Source organism: Epinephelus fuscoguttatus, linkage group LG10, assembly GCF_011397635.1.
Source record: "Epinephelus fuscoguttatus linkage group LG10, E.fuscoguttatus.final_Chr_v1".
Taxonomy (NCBI): domain Eukaryota; kingdom Metazoa; phylum Chordata; class Actinopteri; order Perciformes; family Serranidae; genus Epinephelus; species Epinephelus fuscoguttatus.
The window spans coordinates 26,605,262-26,617,956 of record NC_064761.1 but is presented as its reverse complement, the minus strand read 5'-3'; the positions used below and the strand labels follow the sequence as shown (position 1 = coordinate 26,617,956).

At 39.5% G+C, this 12,695-nt stretch overlaps 1 protein-coding gene across 8 annotated transcripts in view; it reads left to right on the top strand.

The window, feature by feature from the left end:
- Nucleotides 1-1,579: 1,579 nt before the first annotated feature.
- LOC125895414 (unconventional myosin-IXb) overlaps nucleotides 1,580-12,695 on the top strand; it is a 61,587-nt gene continuing 50,471 nt past the window's right edge. For all 8 annotated transcript variants that reach the window (XM_049587213.1, XM_049587211.1, XM_049587216.1 and 5 more), the window contains exon 1: nucleotides 1,580-1,999. The gene's annotated coding sequence lies outside the window, so the exon portion shown is untranslated. The remainder of the gene's footprint in view (nucleotides 2,000-12,695) is intronic.

Genomic DNA, 12,695 nt, shown 5'->3' with positions numbered 1-12,695 from the left:
AAATTTAAAAAAAACCTCCTTATCATTCATTGTTGTTGAATGATACAGATAACTTATCCCTAATATGTATGCTCAAATAGTTTCGTAAGTATACTTTTTTACAGTATAAAGCCATGCTCAATGAAATGATTGAATTGGCATTTTACGGTAAAAGGTAGTGATGCTAAAATTATACAATTTTTGTAAAACATGAAAGAAAGATGATTAATTATTATTATTATTTTTATTCACTAACATTACTACCATATATTTAATGTTATTTCATTATATATTTGATGGAAAAAAGTGTATCAGTACGATTTTTCAGTAACTCTGAGATGTTTTCAAAGTACTGTAATGGTGCAGTAATGAACTGTAATGAACAAATATATGGAAATGATAATTATACTGGTTATATTTCTAATTCCATGGTAACAAATTGATGTATGTTGGTATACTAACATATTACAAGGATTGTGACAATACATACTTTTTTTTATTACTTTTTTTTTCTTTTTGTTTCTGTTTTACACATACCATCTGCAGCATCTCAACAGTTTGGCATAGGCCAATGTTTCAAAAATAAACAAACAAATAAATACATAAATAAATAAATAAAACAAAAATAAAAATAAACTATGGGGTCTGTTAAAAAAAGAACTAACTAACTAACTAACTAACGAAATAAATAAATACATGAATAAAAATTAAAACAAAATAAATAGATAAATAAAATTAAATTAAAAAAAAAATAAAGTACGGGGTCTGTTTAAAAAAAGAAGAAGAAAAAGAAGGAAAAAAATATTTTTGTCAATTTTGCCCCAAAAATGCAATAACCAACGAATAAAGTAAATAAATAAATAAATAAATGAATAAATAAATAAATAAATAAAGTAAAAAATAAATTATGGGGTCAGTTAAAAAAAGAAGAAGACAAAGAAAAAAAACGATTTTGTTAAGTTTGTGTTAAAATTCAATAAATAGATAAATAAATAAGACAAAATAAAAATAAACTATGGGTAATGTTAAAAAAAAGAAGAAAAAGAAAAAAAAATTGCCCCCAAAATGCAATACCTAACTGACTAATGAAATAAATAAATACATGAATAAAAAAAATTAAACAAAATAAAAGCAAACTATGGAGTCTGTTAAAAATGCGAAAAAGAAAAAGACCAAAAAATGCAATAAATAAATAAAATTAAATAAAAATAATAATAAAGTACAGTACTTAAAAAGACGAAGAAGAAAAAGAAGAAAAAAATATTTTTGTCAATTTTGTCCCAAAAATGCAATAAATAAATAAAATAAAACAAAACAAGATAAAATAAATAAAAGTCCATTGTTGTTGTTTTTTAGTGTGGATATTAAAAGTTTACTTTGTATAATTCCGTGTTTGTATGATAAAGAAGAGGAAACTATGAGGAAGTAATTCATGGGGACAGAAGACAGAAGTGAGCCTTTGTGGCACCCTGACGTACCGCCACTGTGAACCTGCAGAGGGCGCTGCTGTGTCACAAACGGCCCGGAGCAACAGGGTGCCTTCATTGCACTGAATCTGGCTTCTGCCTTTTTCCTCAACTTTTTTTTCACCGCCCAGACTGCTTCTGTTATTTAGGCATAGAGAAAGGAAGTAGCGACAGGCTAGCTGGTTAGCCGGTGTGAAACCACACAGTCTGTCAGGAAAGAGTGGACCTCCGGGTTATTTTATCTCAGAGGCTGCTCCTCTTTGTGTAATTTAAGCGTACGAGACGGTTATTTTGTCGGTTCATTTTTTCTTTTTCCAAACGGTTTTCAAACCGTCAAACTGACTCAACTCTGAGCTTTGTCTGTCTGGGACTCCACCGTTGTTAGCCTCGTCCATACGAGTCAGTGCTGGTTTCATCAAAGGGAAAAAGCTAACCACAAACTGAAAAGCTGCGTCTTGGTTTTCATTTATTTTTATTTTTTCCAGCAGTTGGTTGAATCGTGGGGAATGCAGTCAAGGATTACTCCGAGACAATGAGAAAAACAGCCGGTAAAGGTAACGAACGTTAAACACTGTTTGCCTGTACACTTGGCTTTGTACGAGCCTGCTCATTCAAGCTGTATATATAAAGTAATGTATATGTGGAAATATTTTTGGTTTACTGTTGTCGATATATATGTGTTTCGTGTTTATGGCTACTAGACACTGCATTGACAGTGCTGCTATAGGAAGTTATTCAGTCAAAGTCTCGTAACGTTAACCAGTTTAACCGTTCTCTGTTGAGAGGAGTTTCTAAGGTCCCATTTTAAGACAAAATGGAGATAGCTTGCTAGCTGCCTTTCACAACCGTCCTGGCTGACTGCAATGATAATTGTTGTAACAGCATGTCGCCTGTCTGGTCAGTGTTACAGAAGCATAGTTGCATCTAGTTAGTGTGTGAATGAGCTGAGAATGTAGGCTGACTTGTTGCAGTGCAATGTGCCCAGGCCTGGTTGATAATGTGACTAACCTACATGTCAGTGGCTTCTTGTTGTTTTATTGGAGTCAACAAAGCTCTCTTGGATTTCACACACACAAAAAAGCTCCACACATTGTGGAGTTTTGTTGCAGACTCTGTAGTCCTTGTAATAAAATCAAACTGGAATTGTCTAGAAGGGGGCAACTACAGTTTATCCAAATTACCAGTGTATCATTACTGTTATTATGTGCCCTCCGTGGTGGTGCACAATTTATGGCTACAGTACAGTACAGTACAGCCATACTGCCAGTGATAGGTGAAGTAGTATAATACAGCCACAAATGTATTTAAAGTAGAGCTGCAACCATTAATCAATTAGTTGAACAGTTGTCTAATTCTAGCTTCTTAAACGTGAATGTTTTCTGACTACTTTACTCGTCTATGAGAGTAACATAAATGTCTTTGGGTTGTAGACAAAGTGAGACATTTGAAGACATCATCTTGAGCTTCGGGAAACACTGATATTTTTCTCTGTTTTCTAACATTTAAGAGACAAATCAGCTAATCAGAGAATCAAGAAAGCCATCAACAGATTTATCCACAATGAAAACAGTCCTTAGTTGCAGCTCTGATTTAATGCGGGGACATACACCGATCAGCTAAAACATTAAAACCATTGGTGGGTGAAGTGATTAACGTTGATCATCTTGTTGCAGTGCAATGTTCTGCTGGGAAGCCGTGGGTCCTGGCATTCATGTGGATGCTTCTTGGTGCGCTCCACCCACCTGAACACCATTGCAGACAAAACAAACCCCCTCATGGCAACAGCACTTGTCGATGGTAGTGGCCCCCACACCATGAAAACTGCTCAGGAATGACCCCAGGAATGGCACAAAGAGCTCAAGGTGTCAACGTTGCCTCTAAATACCCCAGATCCCAATCTAATCAAACATTTGTGGGACGTGCTGGTACCCCAGAGCTACACCAATCCGTGGTGGTGGGTCCTCCTTGGGCCTGACTTGGCTCTGACCTGTCAATGCATGGACACAGGACCTCTGGAGGGTGTCTGGCACAAGGGCGTTGGCTGTGGCTTGTGAAGTGGGGTACTAGCACATCCCACACATGTTTGATTAGACTGGGATTTGGGGAGGTTGGAGGCCAGATCAATGCCTTGAGGTCTCTGTCATGTTCTTCTGGCCACACAGTTTTTGTGGTGTGGCATGGCACGTTGTCCTGCTGGGGGGCCACTGCTACTGGGGAGTGCCGTAGCCATGAGGGGGGTACCTGGTCTGCACTAGTGTTTGGGTGGGTGGAGCGTGTCATGTGGCATCCACATAAATGTCAGAGCCTAAGGTTTCCCAAAAGAACATTGCATTGTAACAAAATGATCAATGTTGTTCACTTCACCTGTCAGTGGTTTTAATGTTTTGGTTGATCGGTGTATAGTGATGCAGTATTCCTGATAGGTGATAGGTATTGTCTTGGCTTTTTATGCTGGCATCCTGATATAGGTTAGAGCTTGTCTTTTCCCATACTTAACTGCATAGCAACTAACTAACCACATTCTGAACTTACTTGACTGTCTGGCTGAGTAATATCAGCCATGACTGCCTCTGCTTACCTTTCCTGTCATTGCACACTAATATTAATACCACCCACCCTGGTTTGTGTCTGTGATCATGTGAAACTAGTGTCATCATGTCAATGTACAGGTAAACAATTAGAACTGGTTAGATATGGCGAAGGTCAATATCACAGTATTTATTGTCGGATATTTTGCCATTTTGATTAATATTTTGACATGACGAGATGTATTGAGTCAAATATAAAATAATCGTGCTGAGGCAATAATTTCAGAGCTGTTTCTTCCATAAAGTACCACCTTGGCTGGACCTTGACAAAATCTTCCACACCAGCGCAGGACCAAGCTCTCTCTACATGACTAATGTCTGGGTGGTGGAAAAAAGTTATCATACATAGGAACATTGAAACTACACACATATGCACTTAACTTAGAAGTTCTTCCCCGTGCTTGTTTCCCTTTTTCCTTTTCTCTGATTTACTTTGGTCTGAATGCTGTCGTGTTCTTGCAGTGGCCTAACGAGCAAGTAATTTCCCCATTGTAAAATAATGTATACATGTCCTTCCGTGCTTTAAAAGCCTTAAGCCACATGTTGTGACTCAGGTCTTCAGGAATGGCCTGAAATAAGCAGACTAAAGAGTGGAAACGTAAAGCCTAAATATTCACCTGCTGGAGGGTTATGGGATGTCCGACAGAAAATGTACTCTGTGACCCTGCAGAACAAGTAGATGGGGCATCAACTTTAGTTTGAGTGTAGCTTTCTGAACAAGTGACTGTTGAAAGTCTATTTTAATTTTTTATATTTTTAAGGCTTTACTTTACTTTCTCCTCAGATAACACTTAATAAGAACATTGAAAATAACAAGTCATTTTTCTACCGCAAGTGGATAAATAATTAGACAAATAACTAAAACAAAACAGTCAGGGACCACCATTTTTCACCATTTTTTTTGCATGCCACAGTTCATCACTGAACTACAAAGCCTCTGCCTGGAATATAAATTCAAGTGACATCTCATTAAAAAGATGAATGCAACCAGGCAACCTTTTGAATTAAATCTTCAAGATCAAACTCAGGAAGTGACATGGAACACAATTTAATTATTTTAAATTTATTAACATATTTGACCTTGCATGACTATTATTTATTTAAAAAAGCCTATAATATAGCTATTAAATATTACCTTTATGAGCATTGCAGAGTAATGGTGTTGAAACACTGTCTGTAACAATATCAGTTGTAAAGGGCACATTAACAGGGGAGGCGTGTAGAGGTGTGGTGGGTGTGTGTGCAGCATCTGGAAGCCCACTGGTGGTGTTGGGCCTGCCAACAGCACTATGCTGTGGATCAAGCATCAGCATATTCAGTACAGTCAGCGTCCCCATCTGTCATATTCAAAATCTAATTAACATCCCAATCCCTCAGAGAAGGCTTAAGAGTCAAATCTCCATTTATTAAAATGCTTCTTGTCTCACAATTTCATCTATAGTAAATATTTAGAAATGTTAAAGGGAGGAGATGTGACTGAATACAGGTATTATTAAGGTATAAACACACAGTGCTGTCTAAACGTAATGAATGGCATTTGAACGACAGGTGTAATATTTACTTTCATTTAATTATTCACTTGAAGGATATGTCCCAGTATCCTTAAATTATTTTGTACAGAAAACCCCACGAAGAAATTATGTTGCATTAAAGGCATTTTTTTTTTATCCCATACCTCCTTAAAGTGCTTCAGAACACTTAGGCAGTCCACACAGGACGGCTCTCTGCCATCTTTGGAAGAAAAAGGCCATATGGCCCCCTGCTAATGGTTGGTACTCTGCAAGCCCCACTGCGGAGCTGACAGTGGTTGAGGACAAGAAGGGGGTGGGGGAAGGAAGACCAATTACATCTCCTGCTCAGCCTTGAGTGGTAATTGGTCTACACATCCTGGTGGATGCAATTGTGTGAAACTGCGGATGAAAAGATAATTGCCTCAATCATAGCTGTGCCAATATTTCTCAGAAGAGAGATTCAAGGGTTTCCTCAGACTCAGCTTTCATATTCAGCTTTATTACATTTATTTTCAACCACTAAATCTTAGCTTGTGTTTTATTAAATATTAATATCCTCCCAAATAACACTATAAATCAGTCTTATCTCAGCTAAGCCCGAGTCCAAAGAGCTGTTGGTTTTATCTGCAGAGGCTGTATGATTGTGTGTCCGTGTTTTTAATAAATGTAACTGTCTTTGTCCTCAACCTGAACCACTTCAGAGGAACTGCTGTTGTTTCCTAATTTGATTATCAAGCAAGCTGCTCTGTGTGTGACATCACAAACGCAGCCAGTAAGATAGTTTAAAACATGTAAAATGTTTTGTAAAGGCAACAACGATGAAGTGGTGGGCAATGAATGGCAAAGAAATTGCAACGGCTTATTTATACATTCATGTCTTTGTCTTGTGGTTAGCTACATATGAGCATTTTAATTTTAGCCGATTACTTCAGAGGGTGCAGGGGCTGTTTTTGCCTTGAAGATAATGAAAGCAACTTTGTGGAGGTTTCAATTGATCTCTCTATACCTCTGTCAAGTGTCGTCAAATGTTTTGGGTGTTTGCCGCATTTCTTGGAAACTATTTTGTTTCTCACAGCTAGTTTCAGCCTGAGGTTGGGTGTCTGTGTGTAACATCAGCAGAATGTGCAAAGTTGGCTGACGTTTTCTTTTCCAAATGATAATGAAAACACAAAATACAGGTATATGCCTTGTTTTTGTTGTTCGTGTGTTCAAAGCAAAGACGCAGTGTGTGTCTAAGCTTGTTCATGTGAGTTCAGGATTAGGCTACTGTGTTCCTCTTTTTATTTTTGGTTTCAGAATCTGACTAATTCAAGTCTCTGACAGAACAGGGACAGAGGAACAGGTCGAGCTATGGTGTGCTGTGGCAGCAGAGGGATTTCTAATGTGTCCCTTAGCAGCATGCGTCGTCTCTATATGCAGCTGTGTGCTGGGGTAAGATGATGTAGGCTACCTGTGGAATGACGCAGACACCTGCAGTCCCATGGCGCTGCAGAACAGCCTCAGTAAGTAGGATACGAGTGTTGACCTAGTGTCAGTCTGTTTGCTACTTCAGAGGTATAGTAAAGGGCACATTGCCAAGGGCTTGGCAGGCAAGTCAGACATGTAGAGGCTTGTATTTCTATTACATGCGTGCTCATCAGGAGGAGGTCTGTACCACTGTTAGCTGCTCAAGAACACAAGGGTGGGCTCGGTTGGGTGTCATTGTGCCTTTTGTAAATTTTTGGGCGGGTTCAATAGGGCAGAATCTTTCACTACTCAGCTGTCGAAAGAGCTCCATCTCCATATCTTATCACAGATGTTGACAGCTGATTTCAATACGCTGAGAAGGGTAAAAACTGCCTATCTGCGTTTTCAGTAAAGCAAGCTGGGTAGGTGTATGAAGACAGAGGAAGAGAGGAAAGGAAAGGAGGAGGTCAGAAAGGAGAAATGGGACACCGGTATGTGTGCGTAAGTGTGTTCTTTTGTGTACATACAGTGTGTTAGCGCTTAGTCCAATAATGTGACAGGAATGCTCCAGGGTCCGCCTTTCTGTGGCGAAAGACGAGGGGAATAAATAGCCTTGCGTTCTTCAGAAAGCTGCTAACTGAGCTTTGCAGTGTGGATTTGCAGTGACCTGTATTTTGTAGGGACTGCACCAGATGGAGAGTGCAAGCAAAAGAAAGTTAGCAAGAGAGTAGACAAGGAGAGAGGTAAAAGAGGGAGAGTGGTGAGGGTTTAAAGTCATCAGTTCCACAAACTCCTTGGTAACTTGGCTCTTTCAATGTGGCAAGCTGAATTTATGGGTTTTTTATAAATAGACCCAGCTGTAATGATAGGGTATAAGTGAGGAAAAGGCAGACCGACTGTTTAGGGATGGCCTACTTACAGTGCATTTGTTTGTTGTGCCTTCACTCAGCCATCATTGCAGGGTCCAAACACATCAAGTCAAGATGATTGGGATCAAAGCTTGATTGTGATGATTATGATTATACCAAATCTGCCTGTTTAGATTCTGATTATAGGCACAGTTATAAGCCAAGCACAAGTTTTAACCAAAATATACAACTCAAGAATTTTCCACAGTGAAGTGAAAAGTGGTCTGTCAACGTCACGGAAGACATTTATATAACCATTTAGTGACTTCATTTAGGCTAGGTTGGAATCTACGTGCGACATCTCTATTACTCTCTGTTGCATAGTAATCCTCAAGAGTTTACAGCACCTGCTTGAATCACATTACAGATACCAACAGCTCAACAGCCCTGATTTTTACGATTGCAACAATTGACTCTTTTTATGTAGAAGGGATAGTTATACTTTTTTGACATGAGGTGGTATGAGTTACAAGTCTCTGTTAGTGATTTTTATGCATGGGCTTTCGCTCTGGCAGAGACTCCTGTGGTTGGAGATCTCCCAGTAAGAGCCTGCAACTTGTCAGCCAAAAAAAATGAGCAGCAGCCACACAGGGCCACTGAACAAAAACATTTCAGCTACAAAAACACACAAAATAATGTAACTATCCACAATAGATCACAACATCTTTCTCAGGATTCCACAGTTTGATTCTCTTCTTAGACCCATCTGGAAATCTTCCATGCATCAATATCAATACTGGTCAACATCACATGCAACCTGTTTGCAAAAAGATATAAAATCCAATCTATGGTTATATCTCAGAAGTCTGATATATTGAGTTGAAGCCTCTCTGTCATTTGCTCCCTGCCCCCGGCTACAGTGGTCACCCTCAGGAAGGGGACTGTGTGTGTGTGGATGCAGATTGACTGACTAGTTGATGGCTGTGGTGAGTGTTATAACCTCCCCCTCCATCCTCTCTGCGGTCACTGATCCTGTCCCTTGGCTCTGGATTATGGGCAGAGAGAGGGCACACCCAGAAGCTCTATTTGCTGTTAGTCTGCACCATAGTTCAGCTCTGAAGGTGACTGTCAAAATTGGATCATAGCTAACAAGGGCCAGGCGGATACACCTATCATTATTATTTACCTAAGTCCTAATGACGTCTTTGTCGGCTGCTCCTTGGGTTGTAGGAAAAAGACAAAAAGTAGCCAGAAGAGTATTTAGCTGAGAGTTTTTTAGACTAAATTGCACTGAATTTTTATATTTTGTTTTCTACAACACTGCCTCCAACAAGCACATCCGGACAACCATCAGATGCTTTGTCTTTCACTGCAGCTAAACCACAGAAGTCACACAAGTGCCATGTGTAACTGACTGTGAATTCCTGAATTTGTAGTGCACATATAGCTTTACTACATTCTGAAAAAGATGATCCCCTGCATGTATGATAGAGATAAATATGCACATTACATGATATCCATGTAATGACTAGTGAAATTGAAGCTGTGATCTCCTTTTGTGTTTACTTATTGAAACACTCCCTGCATTCGCATGTCCCACAAATATTGTAGAGATGCAAATACAGAGGAAGAAAGAGATTCAAGAATGAACCCGAAGTCCTAAGACACTAAAGGGAATGATGCAGTCCCTGATCTAATAGAAAGGCTGGTCCACCAAAATCCTCTCAAAGGTGTAAGTATATTGGCACAAATTGGGTTGGGCTTGTTTACATCTTGGTTTAAGAGTGACGGAAAGGATATAGACTGCTAGCGTCATTCCTTACTCACTCCTTTTGAAATTCTGTGAGGAAAAAATGAATGATCTCAGCTAGGCAGGGCGGTTGAGGTGACAAGCCATTCCCATTATATGTGCCAGGGCAGAAGCACGGCAGCGGGTTACAGAGGACAATGGCGGAGGTGGCACAGTGTTGGATTGGGGCATACAAGGTCCGCACAGCATCCCTTATAGTGCATGATATTTGTCTTTATTATTAGTTCTAAGTTAGTTTATGGTGTTCATTGGCTAAAATGCTCATCAAAACTTGAGAGTAAAATTGGATTGCATGATATAATGTTCCTGTGTCAGTGAGAGACATTGCATTCTGTTTACTCCACTTCACTCGCATATTGCCTTGATTACTGTTTAATTGGATTATTTGTGTATATGTAAACAATCATTAACAAAACTGGAAGTGATTAGCTTTGGATTTCTATGTGATGAGGCTTCATCTTCTTTGGAAAACAAATGCAACATAATTAATGTGAACTACGTTTTTTATTGGTATGCTGTTATTGTCATGTATGTAGGCTTCGACTTACATTTCCAGGCTAAATAATACAATGTATATGGGACATTTTTAGCACTGTCTTTATGTTCAGCATAAGGCTAGGACTCTGCTCTGTACGCCTGCCAACTGCAGCCCAGCCTTACCACTGGATGCCTGAAGGGCTGTGGAGAGTGACAAGGGAAGTGAAAGAGAAAAAGCAAAGCACAGAAGTGCAAAGACAAGGGAGGCACAGATGGGGGAAAGAGATGGAAAGAAAGAGACAAGCTGAGGGTAGATGGAGTGGGAACAGTAGACCTTGGCTGTGCACTCTGTATTGGCTGGGCGCTGCTCTGTTCTGTTTGTTTTTGCTCTATTTTTACTGTGCAGTCTGACTGTGGTCACTGATGAATGACTCCATATGTAAGTTACATTTCATCTGACAGAAATCATTCAGGAAGTTTGGCCCAGGTGGGAGTGTTAAGAGACATGATCTGAGAAGAAAGGGACAGTAGAAAAAATTATTTGGAAATAGCCTTTGTGGTGTTGTCTTTTTATTCTGTATTGTTTGTTGCATCATTTCTGTTCTTTAATACAGACACTGTCCAGTCTGCTTCTCTAAAAACAATACAGATGGGTAGATTTAAAGAAAAAAGGTTACCCAAGGCCTAAATGTCAGAATGACATTATCCTCTCTAAGATGCTTATCATCCACACGTTGCTGTGCGAATCTGCCAGGCCACCCAAACATCATCAGGACAAACCCCAGGGAAGATTGTTTCATTAGATTATACTAGCCGCACCACAACAAATACTCTACTGTATATTCAAATGTCGGAGATTATGCTTTTCCTGCTTTTGTTGCTCTCCTTCATTTCACATCCTTCATTACAAGCTCTTTTCTGCTAGCCCTCCTGCTGCTTTTTGTCCCACTTTTAAGTTCAAGCTTGGGCCAAGGCATGTATAAAAGGTAGGATGAGTAACATTACAAACACTGAGGTGTTTTTTGGATTGATAGCCTGTGGTTTGGACACTGCTGTTAGCCATCCACACTAAAACACAGCCACAGCAGAGAGAGCAGAGGCTTTTGTTCTAGGTAGGTCAGATATTTCTTTCCTCTACCTGTGCCTATGATTATAGACAGAAGCACAGAAGCAGTTTGGCATTGCACCCTGCTGTCTGGGCTTTTTTTTTTTTTTAAAGTAGGGAATAAAGAAAATGTGTGTGGCATGTGTAACTGGCAGCAGGACTAAGGGATTTGAAATAAGTATGAATTTGGTGCAGTGCAGTGACTATTCTGGTACTACAATGGAGTCATGTGTTTGGGAAATGTTTTTAGAGCAGGGTACCCCACATGAGTGAGCGTGTACAATAATCCCCTCTGTCTGCCTCCTTCCCTTCACTTCCTTTTCTCCTCTTCCTGATTTCTGCCTGCAGCTGCCCCACATCTCCAGACGGCATACTGTATGTTGTTTGTGCGTGTGGTTTGTCACACTGGGAAGGAAGTGTTTCCGTAACTGGAGACCATACTGAGCAGATCAGCTCAAATGCACCTGAATCAAATAAACACATTGTGCAAAGTATTAGCACTTATTTTAACAGGCTAAACACATGTAGGGCTGCAAATAACAATTAATAACCTATTCATTAAAAATGAATCTGTTGATTATATTTTTGAACAACTGATCAATCATTTAGTCTATAGAATGTAAGGAAGTGTGAAATATGCCCATACAGTCTCCCATAGCCTGAATTGATCTATTGAAATTACTTGTGTATCTGACCAACACTCCCAACAAACACTTATACCAGCAAAGATTCCCACCAGTTTGTTTCAGCTCTAAATTTTGGGTAGTTTCCTAATATCATTCAGCTTCCTGCCTAGCTATTTGCACTACTTTGACTACTTTTTGCTAGCTATTACAGCAATTCATTATATATTTGCCACCATCACTAACAGCGGAGTTAAACTAACTGCTCTGCAAACTGAAAACTTTTACAAATATAGAATTTGTTATGAGATTTTTTTTTATCTTAATAGTGTTTGTGTTGTTTTGTCCACTCCCTGAAAGTCTGTAAAACTAATTAAGAACATACTAGTGTCCTACATGTCATCATTTAACTGCATTTGTACACAGCTGGTCTAAACAAGTCCATTATTAGCCCAACATGGCTGAGATGACGGGTCCAGAAAACTCTCCGGAATCCCTTGTCAGCACCAACCAGCGTGGAATCCCAAAACAGCCAATCAGACTGTGCAGAGACCTTCTGGGTTGCATTAAGTCAGACATCCCATGGCCTCACGGGTCTGGTGTATTTCATGTGGACGCTGCTGCTTTGAATCTAGAGTTTCATCTCATCACGCTGATTGAAAACATATATTTCTCTACACCATTTCGGTTGCTATGCATCATCACATATTAACCTGAGGATGAAAGAACCTTGGGATTTGAGTCTGTGCGAGGCAGACGTTCAAGGTTAGGATATTATTTGGAGGGAATTTACATGTGTGTTTGCATGTGAGCTTCGCTGCGCGCTGTTACAGACAAACAAT